The following is a 24634-nucleotide window of genomic DNA, read 5'->3' as shown; positions in this document are numbered from 1 at the left end:
AGAAAACAATTTCTTTAAGTGAAATATTTTGTAGAAAGAGACATTATCGTGTATGACAATTCGGAGAGGGAGAATGCTGATTGTTCACGTTGAATATTTTTGTGTCATTAAAAGAACTGAATTCCAAATCACTTTCCTTTGGGATTTATCAATATTTAACAAAGCATGTCCTCTTTTAAAGAAACGTGTTCGGTAAAAATGTTCGTTGTTACTCCTTTCACTTTTGTGTGAACATTAATAAATGATCTGGAAGAGAGAATCAAAGCTCATTTACTGACACAGCAACTTAAAATAAAACATAAATAAGAAGTCAAACTGATGTGCAGTAAATTATTTCAGATCATCATTCAGAGTGCAGCCAGAGCAGTGTAAGAGCAAGGTAAGGATTTGTTGTAGGGCCTAAGTGAACCTTTTTGACAGAATATTAGGAACAGTTTTCATTTATTGAAATTTCATGTAAATTCAACAGATGTGTTTCTGTAATAGAGCACATTTAAAGTACATAACAGCTCTTCATCATGAGTAATCTTGTGAATTGTAATTTTATGCAATTTAATTTACAGACAGTTAAGATTAATTAAAATCACATTCCTAAAAATGAATTTGCGTAAAGAAGTTCTTGTTCAAACGCAGGGTAGCTACGCCGATTCCAGATCTGAATCTGTAATCGGAAGTTTAGAAGTCTGACAGTATTCAGACTGTTAGCGAGAAATTCACATAAACACAGTTTCATCATAAAACCGACGGACAAACAGGTAATTTTCAAACTGTTAGACGTTTGAAGAGAGATGTCAACGCGAAAATCTTTTTACAGAGTCTCAAGAAACGGTAGTAAGGGAGGAACCTAGGAATATACTACAGTCCCCTACCCATTGCTGCCGTAGAAATCGCGATGATATGTTTGGGGTAATTACAAAGCCCGTAGGAGCACATAAGCAGACTTTCTTACCGCATTCCACAGGAAAGAGAACAGGGGAGGTTCAGGTCGAGACCAATGAAAAACTGAATTGTTTTCTTTTACATAATTTGCATCCTTGAATACAGTGGGAACTTGGAGTGCTCTGGAACCGATACGGTAGCTTTGAAGGCCCTGTAGGAACTCCGAAAAGTGGCGGCTAACGTGGGTCCAGTGGACCTGTGATAGGCCTAGCTAGCTAGCCAGCCAACAAGGGAAGTAGTCGCGGAAGGAGACGCTTATGTTCCGGGTCTGGGATCCGTTCAAGATGATGATGATTAGGAAGTATATAGATTATGCCTGCAAAAGGATTTTTTGATTGTGAAAGTATTTTAGAATTTACAGCGTGTTGAATGGAACCGTTCGCTGACCTAAATAAAGGCAACTATAGGCACACGATGAATTAATTCAATGAAAGATTCGACCAGTGTACGAAGTTCTGTCCAATGAAGATTTACTTAAAAGATAAACTAGTGCCAAAATGCAAGATGACAACGACAACTTCAACGTGTGTGTTTGGAAACTGGTATCGCACCGACATCATTGTGGAGGAAAAACTGTTGAAATAGTGACCTATGTGGCTGAAGGTATATTAAACGAAGGTTGTTCATCTATTCTGAAGACATGAACCTGTCAGGAATCATCATAAGGAGGAACAGCAAACATTTATCGGAATTATCTGGCAGAAAACGCGTGACCGCCGCGACGCAAGGAGTGTCTCAGGTTGTTAAAACATCCCAAATAGAAGAGAAAAAGAAAATACAGCACTAAATTCAAAGCATGTTTGAGGAAGAGGAAGGATGCCTCTGTGGTTCTGTGAACTCAGATTAACCGCTTTAAACGATTTTCTATAAACAATATTTTTCAGCGATCAAAGCATTCTAGAGTCTCGACAGATTAGCCAATGCATTTGATTTTTTAAATTAAATATAAATAAATTTAGACAGCTTTAGTGAAAGCTTTTTTGTATTCAAATTTGAAATATTCTTTTACGCTTTTGAACTTAGAAAACCATGCCAAGAAACTGACATGTTTTCAAAGAGCTGCATGTTTTTTTGTTTTGTGGTGTTTTACAAAACGTCATCGTGATGGCCACCCAAATTCATTCTAGTTCAACAATTGTCTATTCTTATGGGAGTAAAGAGTATTCGCGCAAACCAGTACTCACCTCGAGGCGCATTCTTTGTAAGACTTCTACCTTATTTTAGATACTCAATGAAATTGATGTGTTTTGATGTGTCATACTTCTTATTTTTGCTCTGGATATTTTTCAAACGGAAGTCTTCAATAGTTCGATATGCTAAGCCACAGAGGTTCTGAGTACAAGCAGTGTGCTCTATAGTTGTCAGTACCATTGTCGTTGGCAGTAGCATTCTGGAGAAGTGAGTGAGTCAGGTGTTGCTCACGCTACTGAGCTGTCTGAAAATAGCACAGAGGTACAAATACAGAGGTTGTTGAATTTTTGAAATGTGCTTTGGTAAAGTTCGACTAGAGAAGTGTGAGGATTTTCAGGTAGTGTTGTCGTTGTATTGCTTGCTCTCATGTAATTTGTGATGTGTCTGAAAAATGCAAAGTTTTTACCAAGATTTTTCTTTACTGGTTTGGGTTACTTAGTTTGGGTGTCGAGACGAGGCCAAGCAAAATTTTCTGTTAACATGCCTTGCACTCATAGATGCTGCAGTCCTGTACCATTTCAGTAACTAATGTCGTGTCGGAGTAACATGATTTTGTATAAGTGATTTTTGTAAAGACTATCGCAGTTGTAAAGGAATCAGAGTTTCAGTATAGGTTTTGAATGCTTGTCTCTTTTAATCGTGTAAGAAGTCGAAGTTACTACCACCATCTCCTCACGAAAGTTTTGTTTTATAATTGTGTGTCGCCCCACTGAACTTCGCGGAACACAGTGGTAAAAACTAACGCATAATCTGCTTAATACAGCTGGTGCAAAGGCTTTCTTTTCTTTATCTGGTTTGGTGCTGCGCTGCATTTTAATCTTCAGCACTTTCGAGCTGTATCGGGTTTCCGTTGCCATAGGTAAGCCATGAAAATTTGTTAGGATCGGTTTAACATTACAGTCGTGACGTAGTTGAATGATTTACTGCTAAGCATTGCATTTCAAAATTAATATCAGGTTCAGTTTAAGTTTTAGTCCAAACCTCATTTCTTACGCAGACAGTTTTATTCTTAGAGTGCAGAATTATATTCGCGTGTGCATATTTCAGGTTTAGAATTTTGTGTAGACAGTTATCATAAGTAAATTTTCAGGGCATTTTAATAAAATCACAGGGTGTTCCATTTATCTGATAACCATCTGCCTGGGGTATTGCATACCGACCACGGAATCCGCGCCTGCCGGTTGAAAGGGTCTCACTGGACTGCATCCCCCCCTCCCCCCCCCCCTTTTTGTGGGTTTTAGCCTGCAGGCCATTGGTGCCTTGTTGGTCATTCGAGCAATGAAACAGGCTTCACTAGTGTAACAGTAATGCTTGCGAACGCAATAATGGCAAGAGCGAATTATCCAATTCCCCAACGAGTGTTCATTTACGATTGGTACGTGCATACAGAGTCCGCTCGTACTGTTAGGAGATTGTTTGAACAAAAGTTTGTAGATGGTCGAGTTCCGAGTCATCATGCAACAAAGGCAAGAGCGAATTATCCCACAACGAGTGTCGTCTATTTACGATTCGTATGTGCGCACAGAGTCCGCTCTTACTCTTCGGAGATTGTAGAGATGGTAGAGCACTGGCCCGCGAAAGGCACAGGTCCCGAGTTCGAGTCTCGGTCAAGCACACAGTTTTAATCTGCCACGAACTTTCACATCAGCGCACACTCCGCTGCAGAGTGAAAATCTCATTCTTCGGAGAATGTTTGAACAGAAGTTTCTGGGTGATCGTGTTACGAGTCCTCATGCAGTTCAGGAATTAGTGAAAAATTTCGTGAAATGGGAAGTGTTCAAGATAAGAAGCGTAAACGACGTGCAGTACTCACAGAAGCTCGTCTCGATGATACTGCATATCGCCTGGAAAATTCCCCTGAAAGTCTCTTTTGACGTCTTTCGCAGCAAACACAAATGTCGTGCACCTCTGTACAAAGAGGTGCCAAGCTGCTTGGGCTAAGGCCCTATAAAGCATCAGTAGAGCAGGAACTTCGTGCTGGTGATCCTGCCCACAGGGTTAAGTTTTGCGAGTGAGCAAGTGCACGACGATGAAATGGATCCTTATCTCATTCTGTTTTCAGGCGAGACTTCGTTCCTTTTACAGGGGTATGTTAATTATTAAAACTGTAGACATTTGGAGCGCAGACAGACCTGTTATACTTCATGAGGAACCCCTTCATGATCAGAAAATAGAGGTGTGGTGTGCAGTTGGCGATGACAGAATAACAGGCCGCATTTTTTTATGACATAATTACAAATGAAAGATATGTGCAAAACATTTTGCGACCGTTCTGTAAGGAACTGAGTGAAAGAGAACGAAGCTTCGCATTTTTTCAACAGGATTCGGCAAGGCCTCATACAGCCAATGTTTCTTTGCACGCAATTCACGAAGTGTTCGACGAAATAGTGGTTGTTGTTGTTGTTGTGGTCTTCAGTCCTGAGACTGGTTTGATGCAGCTCCCCATGCTACTCTATCCTGTGCAAGATTCTTCATCTCCCAGTACGTACTGCAGCCTACATCCTTCTGAATCTGCTTAGTGTATTAATCTCTTGGTCTCCCTCTACGATTTTTACCCTCCATGTTGCCCTCCAATACTAAATTTGGGATCCCTTGATGCCTCAGAACATGTCCTACCAACCGATCCCTTCTTCTAGTCAAGTTGTGCCACGAACTCCTCTTCTCCCCAATCCTATTCAGTACCTCCTCATTAGTTATGTGATCTACCCATCTAATCTTCAGCATTCTTCTGTAGCACCACATTTCGAAAGCTTCTATTCTCTTCTTGACCAAACTATTTATGGTCCATGTTTCACTTCCATACATGGCTACACTCCATACAAATACTTTCAGAAACGACTTCCTAACACTTAAATCTATACTTGATGTTACCAAATTTCTCTTCTTCAGAAACGCTTTCCTTGCCATTGCCAGTCTACATTTTATATCCTCTGTACTTCGACCATCATCAGTTATTTCGCTCCCCAAATAGCAAAACTCCTTTACTACTTTAAGTGTGTCATTTCGTAATCTAATTCCCTCAGCATCACCAGACTTAATTCGATTACATTCCATTATCCTCGTTTTGCTTTTGTTGATGTTCATCTTATATCCTCTCTGGTTAGTAACAATAACTGGCGTGCTAGAATTCCTGACTTAATTACGTGCGATTTTTATGGGGTGTACTGAGGGACAAAGTGTACATAACAAATCCTCACACGATAGAGGAATTCAAAGATAATGTCCGTGTATCAATTAATACCTGAGAGAGAATTACTTCATGTGATTAGTATTTCCTTGAGTAGTCGTGAGAAATGCATGGAAAATAATTGCAGGCGTTTCCAGTATCTCCTTGCGTGACATGGGTGAGTACAGAATTTATTTGCTTGAGTTTTGTATGCAGTCATGTCGTACCGCACCAGTAGATGGGCGACGCGGCATCTGATCGCCAGGCAACGGGGCGCTCGCTGCGCGACATCTACTGCGTCGCACAGGCGGTCATCACGTACATCGAACACCCTGTAGTTTGGACAGTTATTCTTCCAAAATTTTGTACTTTTATGTAGAATGTTGATTCTGTTAGTTCTGCGTGTCGGAGTTGCAATTCATGTTCTATGTTGTCACGCATTATAGCACTGTTCACTGCACTGCGCAATACGAAATTTCACGTGACTGCTTCTTTAGGATACAATTTACGCTTTCTAAAAGTTAATTCAAATACTGTCATACAGTTTCAGATACTTTTGGCGACACATTTGTCAGGTAGCGTTTACATAATTACACCACTTGCTTTGTTCAGGGTAACAATCACACAGAGATAAACGAAATTTTAAGAGAACAATTACAACGTTAGCACGGACTGCAGCTACCATTCTTAAGTAGTTGCGAGACAAAATTTTTTTTTTCATAGACGAATATATATGTAATAAAGTGGCGAAACCCCCACTTAAATAAAAACAATCGTGATATGAAAAAATCGAAACTTCATTCATTCTTCATGCCTCTCGACAAGAACCACCTCTTAATGAGTGGTTCAATAGAAACTAGCTGCTACAATTTACTTCACAGCGGTGTGCAGGCTATGGATGTAAAAGATGCTTTCAAAAAGGAACGAGGCGGAGGCTGCAAAATGAAAACCGTTGAGGGCGTCGTAATGCTATTTTCTACAGAAGATGGTGTGGTCCCCGTTAGACCACTGATGCCCTAGACTCGCCGTTAGAAGGACGTGGGATGCACACGCACGAGCTGACAGAGCGACCACGAGCGCGCTTCAATCGTCCATCGCGCTCAGTAGTAATGAAAGAAACAGAAATGAAGGCTTCAAAGGAAGAGCAAAAGAAAGCAGTGTGTTTCTTTAAAGCGGAAGCAATGCGGGGAACAGACGTTTTTCAAAGGATGACCCAAGTGTTGGAGAGCACTGCATTTTTGTTGTCGTTCCGACGCTCAATCCGACCACTGGCGCAATGTTCTTTAACAGTGACGGAATCCACCTCCTGGAGAATGACATCTCTAAACTGGTGTGACGTTCCCGATCATGCGTCGTCAGGCAACGACAACGACGTACCTCCTTTCTTGAATCGCTGCTGCTACATCTTAACCCTTGCAACGGACACACAGTGCTCTTTGTACATTAGTGGCGTTGTTTGATGAAATTCCGTTCCCCAGTCCTTTCGCTGTAAGGAAACGCACTTCATCCCTTTGCTCTTATTCAAGAACCTCCATTTCTCTGCTTTCAGTGCTACTGAGTGCAGTGGATTGTCGACTCGTGGACGTACTAGCTCTGTCGTCACGTTTGTGTGGACCTATGTCCCTCTAGCGGGGAATTTGGTGTCGCAACGCTCATAACACTTCTGACACGTTCCACACCAACGAAAATCATCTCAGTTTTTGGGCCTATGGAAAGAAAACTGAATCTAATCTAATCTAATCATTAGGGGACCATACGGGCCAACGAGATATGCGGGCTCTGCAACGAAGCCCACGGTAAATCAATATGTGATTGAAAAGGCACTCACTAAAAGATATTACATTTCTCGTGTGATATGGAGGTATTAGATGCATTTAAATAAACAATCAAGACTTAACGTTCTCCTTCCGCCTCCTGATTTCTATCTCACCATCTATGGCCATCCTATCGCCCTCACTCCCACCCTTAAATACCTTGGCGTCACCCTCGACCGTCGCCTCTCCTGGGCTCCCCATCTCCGGACAATCCAAGCCAAGGCACATTCCCGACTCCGTCTCCTCAAGCTCCTTTCCGGCCGTACGTGGGGTCTGGACCCCTCCACCATCCTCCACACCTATAAATCCCTCATCTGCCCTGTCCTTTGTTACGCCCATCTGGCCTGGATCTTCGCCCCCCCTACCTTTTATAAATCCCTCCAAATCCTTGAACGCCATGCTCTCTGCCTCGCCTATCGCATCTATCTCCCCTCCCCCACGCGGATCCTGTACGATCTCATCCCCTTCCCCCACCTCCTTCTTTTTCTTGAAAGGATACGGATCCTGTACACCTCCCGCAAACGCGATCCTCCTCATTCGCTTGTCTCACCCATCCTCTCCCACCCCTGCCCGCTGCCACGCCTGTATTCCCACGTCCCACCCGGTCTCCATCTCTCCACCCTCCTTACCCTCTCCCAAGGTGGCTTCCGCAAGCTCCCCCTCCCTGATGATGTCCTCCTCCCCTCTATCTACTCCTCCTCTCAACTTTAATCCTCCCCCCCACTTCCTGTGTCCTTTCCTTTAGGCACCCTCCCTCCCTTCTCTTTCCTCTTCCCCCACCCCACTTCCTCCGCCCCTCTTCCCCCAGGCTTCCCCTTCCCCTTCCTCCCTCCCCCTATCTCCCCTGCCCATGGCATCTCTGCTCTCCCCTCTCCCTCTCCCACTCCCCCTCCTCCTCCTCCTCTCTTGGCAGGTCCACGGACTCGCACGCACTCAGTGAACATTCGCGCGCTGGAGATCATCGTCATCAGTGGCTCGTGTGTGTGCCTTCATTTGTGTTTAATGTTCTTTCGCCGTCACGCCACCACTGTTCACGTGTGCTGTCGCCATCATCCATGTTATGTGCGCCGTGTCAACTAGTGTTAGTGATATTTCTCGTCCAGCGTGAATGGCTCCATGTTTTTTGTTTTTAGTGTCTACAGTTTTTGCCCACCGTTTTGATTGTATTCTCTGTGCCACCTATACGTAATACTTATTGTACCACTCAAGGCTGAAGAGTAACGTACTATGCTGCTGACAGCCCGCCTTTGTATAAGGTGATCAAAATCACAATAAAGAAAAAAAAACTTAACGTTCCCCCTGGTTTCTTCCTTCCTCTCCACCCCCCCCCCCCCCCCAACCCGTTGCCGCGCCTCTATCGCTGTATCCCTCCCTCTCTCCATTTCCACACCCTCCATCTCCTTCATCAGGGCAATTTCCAGCACCTCCCCCTCCCGGATGTTGAACTTCACCGTGACATCTACCCTTCCATCCAACTGTAACCTGGCCTTATTGCCCCCCCTCCTCTCCCCTCCTGATTCCCTACACTTCCTCCTCATCTGCTTCCCTCCCACATCCTTCCCTCCCCGGCCCTCTTTGGCCCAGCCCCGCTCGTCTCCCTCCCATCTCATCTCTTCCCCTCCCTCCCTCCCTCCCTCCTTCCCTCCTCCTCCCTCTCCTCCCCACCCTCCCTTCTTCCCCCACCCTCGTCTGTATGCGCCTGGCAGATTCTCCCTGTTTGCTCATCGTCATCAGTGTACCGCGTCAGTGTTGTGTTTGGTGCTGTTCTTTTGTGCGTCAACTGCTGTGATTTTAATTGTGTGCTGGACTTGTACATAGTGTTACTATCAGTGATTCTTATGTGCTACGCCGTCCGTCGATACTTTTATGATCCAGTGAGTGGTTTTGTTTCGAGTGCGCTAATTTTCTACGGTTTTTACCTCCATTTTACTGTCCCCCACCCCCCTTTCTGTCTCTTATCTTCTGTACTGTTCCCCATTTTTTTATAATTATGTACGCCATATTTCCTCCATTCTGTTATTTTAAATGTCTTCTTTGTATAATTACTGTCTTTCAGCTGAAGAGCAGCGCATATGCCCCAGATGGGGAATTGAAACACAATAAAAGAAAAAAGAAATTATTAAACTCTTCTGAAATAATTACTTGGTTCGCCAGAGACGGCTGATGTCGCTCGTTAGACCTGCAGTGTCACGTGCTATGACGTAGGTGCCACAGTCCGTCTTTCTCGTGGGCCTCGGATCATACCTTCATTCGTACGCAGTGGCGTTACAGTCCCTCCAATGAATTTCATTTTACAGCTTACGGTTCATTTCTGTTTCAATGAATCTTGTATATGCAGATGTAGCTGATGACCCACAGACGTCCGATTTGTGATCATTCGAACTGATCAGAAGTTTCTGAAACCCCTACGTAATGCAGAATTTGCAACTATATATTACTTGGGAAGACCCACTACAATGGAAGTAGGCGGTAAGTTTTGCACTGTCAGCAGAGAAGCAGTAACAGACGAATGCGATGCGTCACTCAAGGGACCTCAGTGACGTCGAACGAGTACTAGCCACTGGATGTGACCCAAGTAACAAATCTACAAGGAACTTAAAGATGTTACAGTTAAATTTTCCTTGAGTCATTTATGTCTCATCTTTATCTATGATAATGATGGAAGCTGAATAAATGAATTAAAATTTGTGGCAGGATCGGGACTTGAACCCGGGTCTCCTTGTTTACTAGGCAAGAATGTTATAGCGTAAATCACCTCCATGCAGAAATGTTAGCCACAGTGCTGCGCTCGTGTAATGGTTACCATTCCTACCTAGTAAACAAGGAGACCCGGGTTCAAGTCCTGGCTATCGCATAAATTTTAATTCATCCAGTCAGCTTTCATCATTATCATAGATAAAGATGAGACTTAAATATCTCGAGGATATTTTAATTATAAGATCTATCCAATCACCTGAGATACAGGATTTCTCCGTAACATCCAACTCTAGGGTGCTATTTCAATTCCGGAGAGCCCTGGCAATAGTGAAAATTTATGGGAAAAATGAGCTGAAGATATGAATTGAAGTTTTTGTTGGGTAGGGCATTGGACTTTGCTAGACCAGGCAGCAACATTACCCATAGTGCTCTGGTGGTGTGATGGTCAGCTTTCCTGTCTAGCAAGTAAGGACGCATGGGTGCAAGTCCTAGCAGTGGTACAAATTTTAATTCATTTATTCACCTTCCAGCATTCTCATACTACACGGAGTATTTCGACCCATGTCGACTGTTGGTCATGTGGTGTTGAAGTGGACTATATAAGAAACTATCAACCTCGATTGCGGTAATGAAACCATCCTTTACCTAGGTTTGAGCCCAAGTAATTGAGCCTTCTTCAGAAGATGTAGTACCGCATTTTTTAAATATGACTACGCCTATTCAGGCAGTTTTAATTTTATTTCTAAACCATGTCCTAGTAGCCATATAATAGCATCAGGTTTATCTTCTGAAGAATGCTCAATTACTTGGGCTGAAATCTAGGTAAAGGTTGGTTTCATTACCACAATCGAGGCTGATAGTTTCTTATGTATTAGATTATCACGATTGATAACTGGGCTGCAATGTTGAAAGTATTGGAGTGGAACCTATATCAGGCGGACCTTGTGTAATGACCGACTGGGACGCTGGAGCATTGCGAAGGGTAATTATAAAAAAATCGCATGAAATCAAAGAAAAGACTCACTCATGAGTTCCAAAGTGCTACCAGCAGTCCAGCTAGTAGAATAAAAGAGTGGAATTCAATCTACTGGGTACAACGGTCGAGCAGCTTCCCAAAAGCCACATATTTTGTAGTCAATGGAAGGCGACACTTGAGGTGGTTTAACGAGCCATATCATTGGACAGAGGATGCCTGGAGTAGAGTGATTCGGAATCATGTTTGGGTTTTTACTTGCCATCAAATGTAGTGCCAACAGTGAATTACGCAGGTGGTGTTACAATATGGAGGTGTTTCTGATAGTTAGGGTGCGGTCCCGCTACTGCGCTTAAGGAAACGCTAAATGTGAAACGACAAGAACGTTTTTTACTGTTATTGCTTACTGCTTACAGTACAGGAGCACTGCGGACACGATGACGGTATCTGCATTACAATGAGCGGTGTACACTTTTAAAAAAGTGTAATATAGCGGGAAACCAGAAATATCCTCTACAGCGAGCTTCAATGTAGTTTGAAGATTGTGGATGTTGATGCAGATTGTATCACGCATGGGTAAGACGTATAATCATACAGGTAATACATACAAAAGTAGAACAGAGAAAATTTTGAGGTTAAATGACAAGTAAACTGTTCTTGTTCTACCGATTTTTGTTTATATCTAAGTGGTTTTCGGCTTATTCGACCCTCTTCAGGAAACAACTGACTGGTATGCTTAAGGTACACTGGTTCTTAGGTAGCCAAACATTATAACCGAACAGAACCTTGTGCACCAAACTTGTTTTTTAACGTCGTAAATTATACTTTACGCTGTAGATATTATAAAACTAAACCTCACAATATAATAATATAAAACTAAACCTCACAAACATACATACATACTGCAGTATTACAGGTGATATGTATGCAGGGATGTAATATTCTGTATTTGATTTATTTACTATGTTTAACATTTTCCATTGTGTAAAGGATAATTTACAATGTTAAAAAACAAGTTTGGTGCACAAGATTCTGTGCAAGTGGTTTGCATCTTTGCTTTGTTTGGTTACCTAAGAACCAATGCCCCTTGCGGACTCTAGCCAGCTGTTTCCTGAAGATGGCCCAATGAGCCGACAACCAGTTAGAAATAAGAAAAACTCAGTAGAACAAGAACAGTTCACGTGTTATTCAACCTTGAATATGGAACTATTGGGGGAAGGAATGACGGAAGAATCCGTACATAACAGCGAAAATTATTTATAATCGCAGTTACCAACACATTTTGCCAATGTAAGAACGATTATGTTTCAAATTCTAGTCAGGAGTTGGTTGTACGGCTTTTATATGTGCTACAGGTAGGAGTATGTCTATTCCGCAGTTCCTTGATGTTTAATAATTAAAACCACAATATCACAAAGTTTCCTCCTATGCAGATCGTATTGAAACAGACACTTAGAATAAAGAGAACTTACGATGCTCCGAAAATGACGTTTCAAAAGTTTCTGAAAAAAAAATGTTGTGGGTACAGTGTGTGATATTCTTGAACACATGTGTTCGCACTGCGATTGGTGGGTTGCTGGACAGTTTCGTGTTATGTACTATGCTGTGCAAAACTTAAGACTGAAAGTAACTTTCGCCTGATGTTGTCACTGCGAAATAACATAGCTCGATTAAATGTTGACCATACATAAAAAAAAACTGATTCAATATAATACAGAAGATAAGTAAAGAAACTACGCAATGGGACGAACAGAACAGTACCTTCATTCAACGACAATAATCAGATTACATTACCGCGATTTATGAGCGTCCTCTGGACGTTACAATAGGGAGAACATGATTCTTAATGCGGTGTGTGATCCCGCGGAAGGCAATCCACATTCGGCAACGTGCTCTCATGCTGTCCACAAGATTGTTAAGGACTTTTTTTGGTAGGGTGTTCCACTCCTTCACCAGTGCGGTTGCCGACAGTTACGAAAGCATTCTATACGTGCTCGATAGTATTTAGGTTGTGAAAGGTTCAGGCCAGTCCATTCACGTAATATCGTCTTGTTCTAAAAACTCCTCCGCCAGCACTGTTAGTGCGGTCGCGCACTGTCATCCATTAAAAATGAAATCTGAGCTGAATGCACCGCTGAGAAGACGGGCATGGGTAAGAAGTACACTGCCCCAGTAACGTTGCCTGGTGAATGTACCGTATTCAAAGATCATTATGTCTGTACACCCATGTAACAGTACGTCCCTGCATACGCCTTTCCACAGTATAACACCTAGACCATTAAAAAGATCATGTTCGGCAAAATTCCTGGTGTTTTACTTGTTCCCACCTGCCACCATATGAGGGTACGTCCAGGGCCGCTGCTCAGACTGGTCCTGCTCTCATCTCAGAAGAGGATACGACCCCAGTCCTCGTTGGTCGCGTTCCTCCTGGCAGCATCGCAAACAGCACAGCCAATGTACCGATATCAACGGGATACAGCGTACTGTTCGCTGGGGAAAGAGACTACCCTCGTGGAGTCTCCGCGCCACTGTCATCCATAAAACGGAAGTGAGGGCCGAATGCACTCCTGTAGAAACGCACATTCGATGAAGTGCAGCGCCGCAACAACGGATGAGTGTACGGTGTTGAAAGATTTAGAAGTCAGTACTCTCATGTGGCGCTACCTAACGCTTATTGGCGCTGAGTAGTTTCTCTTACAAACAGCGGTCCATACGAGCAAACCATCTATGTGATTACCTACGGTTACTCATACTTTAGGTACTTGGCCTATGCACGGCTCTGTTTAAAAAGAAAAGCTCGATGTAGTCATTGGGTAAAGTCACACATGTCTGTTTTCATGCCCCGCACCTAATTCGCTGCAAATAATTACCTGTAACTGTGATGCTGCTGTCAAATAGTCTATGCATTGGCTAGAATTATGAATTAATAAAATGCAGAGAAATGCAGAGTAAAAGTTAAATGTAAACTTTAGTGACAAGGGCTTTATCCTAACGTCTGTAATTGGTGCAAACGACAGATAATTACGTTGAATGATGTTTATTCAAGAAACGAGACCTCAAATAAACGGAAAGTAGTCCCGCGATATTCATTTATAATACAAACAGATAAGACCCTTAGCAAATACAGCATAGGTACATTGAAAGTGTTACGAGAATTATTGCTTAACCCCAAACTAAATAGTCACCAGAGATATGCGAATACTAAGACCATTTCGTGATCACAATACATGAAATATTCACCAGATCAAAACAGTTCGAGTTCAACACGGTGATTCAAAAATTAACACACGCAATACAAAGAATGTAATTCATACTCTAGCTGTCCTCAGTTCTGTAATATAAACGAAAGAAGTTAGTGTGCTACTCTGGAGCGCATTCACACCTTCCTGAGGGTAAAATATGGAAGTGGCCACTCACCGCCCAGAAACAAAGATCTCGACCCTCGGTATCACTCGTTACCACAGGCAGGTCTGTCTCCAGCCACATCTCGAGTAAAACTGTCCAGAATCGCATCCTTGAGCTCTTCATTCGGGTATTCACAGTCTCCACATCACTCCCTAGTGTTACACTACTGTCGGCTTTTCCACTGGCTGAAAGCCATCCCCACAAAAAATACAGCGATCGTATGTGTTACAGAAATGATTTCACTCATCTTGACCACTTCCCAAACTAATCTCATATGTTACAACAATAATTAAACAAAGAAAGGTTATGAATATTCGGTCACACTCAGATCACTCACAATACTTACAAATAAAGGATTTTTAATAAATAAATAAGCTAGTATTCTTGTGCTGGTGCGCTCACGTTAAATGACAACGAATTGACGTTAACAATTATTTAGTCAATTATTCACGCCTCCTGCCCACAAATGCATTTTGGTTCTCTTTGCAATTGAGGTGTCCGCTAACACATGCGATTGACCATTTTTAAATTAGCACATTTTTTTAATGGCACTTGCAATCAACATTTAAATGAAGTTACTGGCTAGACAATAAAATGTTCATTAAATAACTAATCGAGAATGATAATATGCGAGGTATTCATATTACGTATGCTGTGTAATTGTGGAGAATACGATGTTCTGAGAAACACCTGCGTAATAAAAAAGGATGTAAAAGATGTAAAAGTTAATAAATAGAATACACTGAAGCGCCAAAGAAACTGGTATAGGCACGCGTATTCAATATAGAGAGATGTAAACAGTCAGAATACGACGCTGCCGTCGGCAACAAATATACGGCGCAGTTGTTTGATCGGTTACTGCTACTACAACGGCAGGTTACCATGATTTAAGTGAGTTTGAACGTGTTGTTATAGCCGGCGCACGAGCGATGGGACACAGCATCTCCGAGATAGTGATGAAGTCGGGATTTTCCCGTGCGACCATTTCACAAGTGTACTGTGAATATCAGGGTCTGGTAAATCGCTTCGGCCGGAAAGTGACCCTGCAAGAACGGGACCAACAACGACTGCAGAGAATCGTTCAAGGTGGCAGAAGTGCAACTGTTACCCTAATTTCTGCAGATTTCAATGCTGGGCCATCAACAAGTGTCAGAGTGCGAAGCATTCAACGAAGCATCATCGATATGGGCTTTCGGAGCCGAAGGCTCACTAGTGTACCTTTGATGACTGCACCACACATAACTTTACGCCTCGCCGGGGCCCGTCAACACAGACATTGGACTGTTGATGACTGGAAACATGTAGTCTGGTCGAACTAGTCTCGTTTCAGATTCTATCGAGCGGATGGACATGTACGGGTATGGAGACAACCACATTAATCCATGGATCCTGCATGTCAGCAGGGGACTTTTCAAGCTGGTGGGGGCTCTGTAATGATGTGGGGCAAGTGCAGTTGGAGTGATATGGGATCTCTGAAACGTCTAGATACGACTCTGACAGGTGACACGTACGTGAGCATCCTGTCTGATCATCTGTTATGATTATAGTTTTCTGTATCCATAAATGATATTACGAACACGGTGGACAGCAATCTGCAATTGTTACTGATGTGCTGTGATGTGCAGGAAGGTGTTGAAGTTGAGTGACTGTAGGATACAAGATGACTTAGACAAAATTTCTAGTTTGTGTAATGAACAGCAGCTAGCACTAAATGTACAAAACTGCAAGTTGATGCGAATGAGTAGGAAAAACGAACCATAAGTGTTCGGATGCAGCATTAGTAGTTTCCTACTTGTCACAGCTACGTCGTTTAAATACCTGTTTGTAACATTGCAAAACGTTGAGAATTGTGGGAGAGAAAGCGAATGGCCGTCTTCGGTGTATTTGGAAAACTTTGGGAAAGTGTGGGTCATCTGTAAAGGAGACCGCATGTACGACGCTAGTCAATTCAGACGCGGGCTGCTAGATATGTTACAGGTAGGTTCCAACAACATTGAAGTGTTACGGAGAAGATTCGGAAACTCAAATGAGAATCCCTGGAGGGAAGGCAGCGCGCTTTTCGAGGAACACTACTGAGAAAATTTTTAAAACCGGCATTTAGCTGACTGCAGGGCGGCCCTACTGCCAGGACCACGAAGATAAGATACGAAAAATTAGGCCTTTCTTTCGTTTCTTCATCGCTCTATTTGCAAGTGGAACAGAAAATGAATGTTAAAAGTCTCAACAACAGCATTCAATGACAACTTCTGAAATAATATTTTTGTGCTGTTATAACAATCCCTAAGGGACAACTTAGATTAATATACGAGAGTAAAGTCGAGCGACGCTGTGAGCCTGATTAAATTCTTGTAGGTTATAGCCCTGCATCGTGTTATTAAAAACTTACGACGACATCAGCAGGAGCCTCCCACGCAGCAGATTTTTGCCCTTTCACCTCCATAGGAGTTCCTGCACTTGCACACATCATGTAGTCCGCCGTCTGATTTTAGATAAGAAATAACAGAAAGAATGTGTGGAAGCAGTGCTCTTTGCAGACTGCTCTACTTTGAAGAAATTTTTGGAATGCTAGTCTTCGGCCTGTGCACAATATTCCAGGAGAGTTTAGTTGCATGTTGGAAATAAGTCAGGAACTTACTCTCTTTATTCATATCTAGATTAGCATTAAAATTATATGATTTTTCGTTAATCGAGTTACCCATTATTCCTGTTAATTGGCTAAATTGTCTTGCGGTATTGTGGTCATAACGGATTGCAGAAGTTGGTTCTGCAATATACAGACCTCAGCGCGTATCAAGAACTCTAATCAACTGATAAGGACGTTTTGAAACCATCCATGGAAAACAAAAATCTCTAGAAAGTGAAATTGATATGGTGTAAGTGGCACGCTAGCGATCTTTATTTTATCAGTGAAAGTACTTTCTACAGCATCGATCACTTCTAAGATCTTACATTCACCTACAAGCAGACTTAATACTCAGTGGTATGTCTAAAGTGATTTATGGAAGCGGAATACAATAAGGAAAATGTATCGATAGTGCAGTTCCGTTTTCTCATGCAAATGTTTCTTTAACATTTCTTCGGTACAAAGCGGATGATATGCTGATAAGAGTCCACACGCAAAATCGCTAAATAACCATGTTACAGAAATAATGCTGATAAAGTTAAAGAAAAATGCTTCAATTGTTTGTTTTATGTGGCGTGTACGTCCTTCCTGTTCAAGTTAGGGTCTTCAGCCTCCCTCTTACGTCGTAACACTTTTTACACAAGTATAGCTGCCGGCCGTTGTGGCCGAGCGGTTCTAGGCGCTTCAGTGTGGAACCGCGCGACCCCTACGGTGGCACGTTCGAAACCTGCTTCGAGTATGACTGTGTGTGATGTCCTTAAGTTAGTTAGGTTTAAGTAGTTCTAAGTTCTAGGGGACTGATGACCTCAGATGTGAAGTCCCATAGTGCTCAGAGCCATTTGAACAAGTATAGCCATTATCATCACAATTTAATTAAATAGTGTTAATAATTATAATACAAATGGATGATCAAAAAGTTTCCATTTGAGGGCATCGCTTCAGCGTATATGCAAATTAGCCCGACTCCTATGTGGGTATATAAGCACCGACATGTAGGCAAGGGATTAGTGTCTTTTCGACGTGCATGCGGTTAATTCTGAAACGTGAACTATTGCGACATTATTATCAAACGTGTGGAAACCTGACCAACGTGCTGTTATTTTTTCTTGGCTAACGAGGGATAAACACCGGTACACATCCATCGGAGAACGAAGAATGTGTATTGTGCAACATGTATCTCGTAAACCACCGTTGTGGAATTATGCTCCAAGTTCCATGCTGGTCGCGATTCGTCAGTCGATATGGGAGGCCAGTCTCATCCGTTACAGACCAATTGAGGTAGGAGGCACGCGAGAACCCGCCCTACAGCTCCGATATCTCCTCATGAGACTGCCAAGCTTTTTTTTTTTAAAAGGCCTTTAAGAGTCGACGATTCCTGTCGGACGAGGATATTCAGCGGGCAGTTGCGGGACTTCTTCACGCAGTAGGGTACCGTGTTTTACTGAACGAGTATCTTGAACCTGGTGCATCGGTTTGATGGTTGTCCCAATGCTCAGAACCATTTTACACGAGTGGCTTATAGATTCTGGACTGTACAGCCTTCGAGAGGAAACTTTTCAATAGTCCCTTATAACAAAAATGTTAGTAAGATTAGTAGAGGGGCTATTTGAAACTACACTCATTCTCATAAATTAAGGATAATGCTGATACATGGTGAAACAACACTCAGCTGGGCGGTTTGCGTGTTTAAATCACCTCGGGGTATGATCATGCGATGCATTTGACCTGCGGTCGTCGCACGGTGGCGCTGGCAGCAGTCCACATACGCAGAGGTGTATGCAGACGTTTTGAGACGTGCTAATGGACACTGTGTGTTGAAAATGGTTCAAAGAACACATATCGATGACGTTATGTGGGGTAGAACACTAGGGCGAGTGGAGGTTGGTCAGAGACAGCAGGTCGTAGCACGCGCCCTCCATGTGCCAGAGAGTATGATCTCAAGATTATGGCAACGATTCCAGCAGATAGAAAACGTGTCCAGGAACTACAGTACGGGACGTGCACAGTGTACAACACCACAAGAAGACCGATATCTCACCGTCAGTGCCCGCAGACGGCCACGAAGTGCTGCAGGTAGCCTTGCTCAGGACATTACCGAGCCACTGGAACAGTTGTCTCCAGACACACAGTCTACAGACGACTGAACAGAGATGGTTTATTCGCCCGGAGACCTGCAAGGTTCATTCCACTGACCCTTGATCACAGGAGAATCCGTAAAGCCTGGTGTCAAGAACACAGTACATGGTCATTGCAACGGTGGTCCGAGGTTATGTTCATGGACGACTCCAGGTTTTCATCTGGTGTGAACCAGGAATCAGATACCAACCTCTTAATGTCCTTGAAAGGGACCTGTATGGTGGTCGTGGTTTGATGGTGTAGTGTGGGATTATGATTGGTGCACGTACACCCCTGCAAGGATTTGACAGAGGAACTGTAACAGGTCAGGTGTATCAGGACGTCATTTTGCACCACTATGTCCGCCTTTTCAGGGGCGCAGTGGGTCCCACCTTCCTCCTGATGGATGATAACGCACGGCCCCACCGAGCTGTCATCGTCGAGGAGTACCTTGAAAAAGAAGATATGAGGCGAATGGAGTGGCCTACCTGTTCTCCAGACCTAAACCCCATCGAGAACGTCTGGGATGCTCTCGGTCGACGTTTCGCTGCACGTCTTCAAACCCCGAGGACACTTCAGGAGCTCCGACAGGCACGGTGTAAGAATGCGAGGCTATACCGCAGCAGCTGCCCGATCACCTGATCCAGACTATGCCAACCCGTTGTGCGGCCTGTGTAAGTCTGCATGGTGATCATATTCCATATTGATGTCGGGGTACATGGGCAGAGAACAGTAGCGTTTTGTAGCACATGTGTTTCGGGACGGTTTTCTCAACTTATCACCAATATCGTGGACTTACAGATCTGTGTCGTATGTGTTCCCTATGTTCCTATTCTATTAGCGCCAGTTTTGTGTAGTGCCACATTGTGTGGAATCGCAGTCAACAATTATCCTTAATTTATGAGCATGAATGTAGATGACTGTATGTGGGCGGTTTGAAAAATTCTCGGAACCACCACGAAAGGTCTGGGCTAGCGCAACGAGTAATTGACGTGATATTCATTGGACTGTTGCCTGTAAACACGCGCCACGTCAGTGCTCTAGGAAGAGATCTGTGACGGTGACGCGGCTCTGTTGCTCCCACGTAGTAATTTGCGAAGATGGAAAAGATCGAGATTCGAGCAGTGATCAAGTACTTCTTAAAGAAGGGTATGAAAGCAAAAGACATTCATGACGATTTCCAAACTACACTGGGGGACTCTGCTCCTTCATATTCAACTGTTGCAAAGTATACAAATGAATTTAAATTTGGTCGCGAGAGCTTAGATGATGATCCGTGCAGTTGTCAGCCAAGACGTGTCACTAATCCAGAAATCATTGCAAAAGTGCACAAAAAGGTCACGGAGGATCGCCGAATGAAAGTGCGTGAAATTGCTCAAGCTTGCAGATGTCATCTGAATAGCTGTATCACATTTTAACTGAAGAATTAGAAATGAAAAAATTATCTGCAAGATGGGTACCACAACTCTTGGCGCGTGCCGGCACACGTGTGCCGTCGCCATGGCAAAATTTCACAAACTAAGGTATGAATTGTTGCCACACCCACCTTATTCACCTGTTATGGTTCCATCAGACTTCGATCTCTCCCCAAAACTGAAAATTTTTCTTGGTGTATGAAGATTCACTTCAAACGAAGAACTGACAGCCGGAGTTTACAACTGTTTTGCAGGCCTGGAGGAAACTCATTTTCGAGGTGGGATCAACGCACTGGAACGTAATTGGACCAAGTGCATTAATCTACAAAAAGACTACATCGAAAAATAGAAAAGTGTCAGTGATGTAGGTACTTTTTTTCTATTCCGTTCCGAGAACTTTTCGAAGCACCCTCGTGATATGGGCTAACTACAGCACTGCTACTACTACTGTTACTTTTATTTTAATAACAACAATAATAACATTAGCGATAGAGGTAGAATATGCAAATGCACTTATAAGAAAGGACAGTTAAGTGAAATATTATGATTTATCGAGTTTCGTGACAGGAAATATAGTGTTTCAGGGACCAGTTCTGAAAAATGGGGAAGTTCTAGTGGGAGTACTAATGGGAGTACTTAATTGCATTCCGGCAAGGTATGCATTCAGACGTAAGGATAAATATTATTGCTGGTCTAGAGGTACGTCATTTGTTATTGTTAGGCACTAGAGATATTCGTATTTCACTTTTCTCGTATTGTGAGGGAGACCATACTAAATTCGGGTGCCTGCAACCAAAAAGGATTTAGAGAAGGCGATGGTGTGATGGAGGGAGAAGAAAGGTTTGCCCTGATGGGAACGAGTGTATCTACTGCGTTCAGATTAAAACTGTGAGCCGCACCAGTGCTCGAACTCGGGATCTTTTCCTTTCTCGGGCAAGTGCTCACCGACTAACCTATCGAAGCACGACTGACAACCAGATTATTTATTATGTTGTTCAGACAAGTGTATTGAAGTCGAGCGGAGAGACTAGGGACTGTGTACGTTGATCAGACGTAAAGCTGACATGATGTTCACAAGTCTCTGCGCTTGTCTGCATGGACAGGTTAACTGCAAGGAGGATAGCGAAATGCAATAAAAATGAAGAACGTTACTGATATATCGTTCGCGGATGTTCGTCACCGGCTCCGATCATTCTCACTATCCTGAGAAGGATATTCCAGAATAACATATCTTTTATCAAAAATCACTAGTACAAGCGCTTATACTCGTACAAATTGTTTTTTAGCTCATAGGAAAGATCTTTTCATGTTTTTATACTGCTTTTACTTCTTCAAAATGCTGAAGTCATATTCCGGGAATGAGTACGACGTCCCTAAACATCTTTTGCATCAACACTGTGTAGTATAATTTACGCCATCAGACTATCTCCCTATTTTCATTGAGAAGAAGTATTTCGTTAAAGGAGTCTTCCGTAAATGAGAACTTCGCTGAAATTTCTGTCAGAAGGCGTCATCATATTTTAATGTGACATGGGAGGCGGAAACTTAGGGAGGGAAGTCATCCGTTTTGAAGTTAATTTCGTCCCTCGTTCCTCAGCCTCCGCCGAAACCGCTTTTCCCGCCTTTACCAGGAAGAGGCGAAGGCTGCGCGCCGAGACATTGGAGCTTAACTCACTCGAAATAAGAACGGAATCTCGTTTCAGGTCTGCGCCTTGGATGGTGCTGCCTAACGAATTTCTTTCTGGATTTCGATATAAGATGTGTAATTCGATTCAGATAACGGCATTGTGGGACAATATCGTTGGACATGATGCTCAAAATGTGACCAGCTACACTACATTATTCCCTCACTGGATGAATATGTGTTGAGAACACGAAGTTCTCTCTGACGAGATGTTAGATGGTAATGGCTTCACGTAGCATAATAGAGAGTGAGGATAAAGTCGTTTCCCGAGCGCAGTTTTCTCTTTTTTCTCAGGAACTTTGCTAGATACAGTTGTGTGGTATGTTGCAAATGGTAGCTTAGTTCATAGACATTTTGTGGTTACACTTTCACTTTATACCGTTTTCTTGCAAACACTAGCTTAACACATGAAGTTTTTATGGATACACATTATGTCACATCTTCAAGCATGAGTAGTATTTAAGAGAGATGGTTCACCACCACAGTGAGATTTGTTTGGTCGCCTGTACTTAGATGAAACCTTTCTGGACAGATGGATCGGTGGAGATGGTTCACGAAGGAACTACCATCCTGTAAGAATTATTATGTCAATAAATGTACATTTTATATCAAAGATTGAATAACCGATGTCAATTAAAACTCACAGACAAAATGCATAAGGCATAATAAGCATTGTATTACATCAACTTTTTGTAAAATAAACAACGCTTTAGACTTCCTCTTCTGGCTAATTGCACTTGTTTCTGCCTCAGAGACATTAGGAGGTATGTGTCGTCATTTCTCTGTGTAATACACTCATGTTCAGAAAAAACAGAACACCTTGAGAGTAGAGATAGGACGTTCATATTCACAACACATGTACATTAGCATGTTCTGCAGGAATGATTAGCATTTCAGTCACCTCAGTTCAGCATGCGTCCTGTTGCCTACCAGGCATAGGGTCCGCCATATACCCTGATAACTTACTCGACGCGTGATGCCATCGACGCGTATGAGACTCGAATGGCGTTCAGTGGGGTAGCCATCGATGCTGCATTCACCTGGTTCCAAATTCCATCTGTGGCGATTGGCATTGTGTTATAGGGCTGCACCTGTCGTTTTACCATATATCTCACACAGTTTAGATAGTCTGGCGATCTGACGTCCTGTGACACCAAGAAGGCTCGTGTACGCGCAGCAACATGTGGTCATGCATTATTTTGCTGAAAAATGGCGTCTGGAGGTGAGCTGTGATCGGTTCGCGTCAATGCCGTTTTTCCTTTTACGCATTTTTTCACCATCGAGTGGCGTCTTATTCCTCCCTCAGTTACTATCTGAACGAGTTGCTCACTCGCCTCCGTCAGTGGCAGCAGCAGTAGCATTTATCGCTACTAGTACTGCTGTAACTTCTTTGGTGTGGCAGTTATATTTCCGTGTCATAGTGTGTGGGTAGTTGGTGGGTTGCAGCGGAGCAGCAAGGAAGTCTCTGCGGCGTGAGATCATGCCGGGGCCGCTGGCGGCGTGCAGCCTTGGTCGGAGCTGTGTGGCACTAGCTGCGAGAACTGGTAAGTTCGTCGCCCACTGCACCTGAGTACTGGAGTTTAGTAATCAGTGAACCTGTCATGAAAGCTCAACCGTTGTCACATCTCTTCGTTGATAGCTGGTTGTCCCATCCTGGGCTCTCTCTGCTGTGTTGGAGTCGCCAAAATTTTGCAGCCGTCCCGCTGTATGGTGTTTAACCTTTCAAACGATTATAATTTATTAGAGAAGTGCACCAGCAGTATCTTCTGCCTTGTGGCCGTTAACGTTCTGGTTACCTGCGCTGGTCGTTAGCGTAGTTTTGTGGCAGTGTGTTTCCCTCGTTGTGTTGATGCTGTAGGGTACAGCGTGTAGTTTGGCAGCTAGGTGTTGTCTTCCTTTTCTCTTTAAGTGTTTATTGTGCCTTGACTGTGTTTATAAACCAATTATTAATACATAATCCTGCTGCGATCCTCGTCTTCGCTGGTACTTTGGGTTGTTGTGCTCTTGGTTGGGTGGAAGGGAATTGATTAGGCGGTTGGCTGGTTCCTCAGCTGTCCGTAGATCGTGCTGCAACCCGATTGTTCAGTGTTACGCTTGGCTGTCTCTCTCACCTAGACATTGGTTATAGTTTCCTCCCCAGGCTGACCCTTGGAACACTTCTGAGCACCACTGTTTGTTGTCTGTGACTGTCATTTTACTTGGTCGCTGGTACAGTGCCAGGCCTTCAGGCGGGTATTGATATTGCCTGTTTTATGTTTAGTATATGGCCTTCAGCCGAACTTCAAAAAATGGTTCAAATGGCTCTAACCACTATGGGACTTAGCATCTGAGGTCATCAGTCCCCTAGACTTAGAACTACTTAAGCCTAAGATGAAATGGGAGATACGGTACTGCGTGAAGAGTTTGACAAAGCACTGAAAGACCTGATTCGAAACAAGGCCCCGGGAGTAGACAACATTCCATTAGAACTACTGACGGCCTTGGGACAGCCAGTCCTGACAAAACTCTACCATCTGGTGAGCATGATGTATGAGACAGGCGAAATACCCTCAGACTTCAAGAAGAATATAATAATTCCGATCCCAAAGAAAGCAGGTGCTGACAGATGTGAA

Source organism: Schistocerca serialis, chromosome 8 (assembly GCF_023864345.2).
Source record: "Schistocerca serialis cubense isolate TAMUIC-IGC-003099 chromosome 8, iqSchSeri2.2, whole genome shotgun sequence".
Taxonomy (NCBI): Eukaryota; Metazoa; Arthropoda; class Insecta; order Orthoptera; family Acrididae; genus Schistocerca; species Schistocerca serialis.
The sequence above is the reverse complement of the archived record's forward strand: the minus strand, read 5'-3'. Positions refer to the sequence as shown.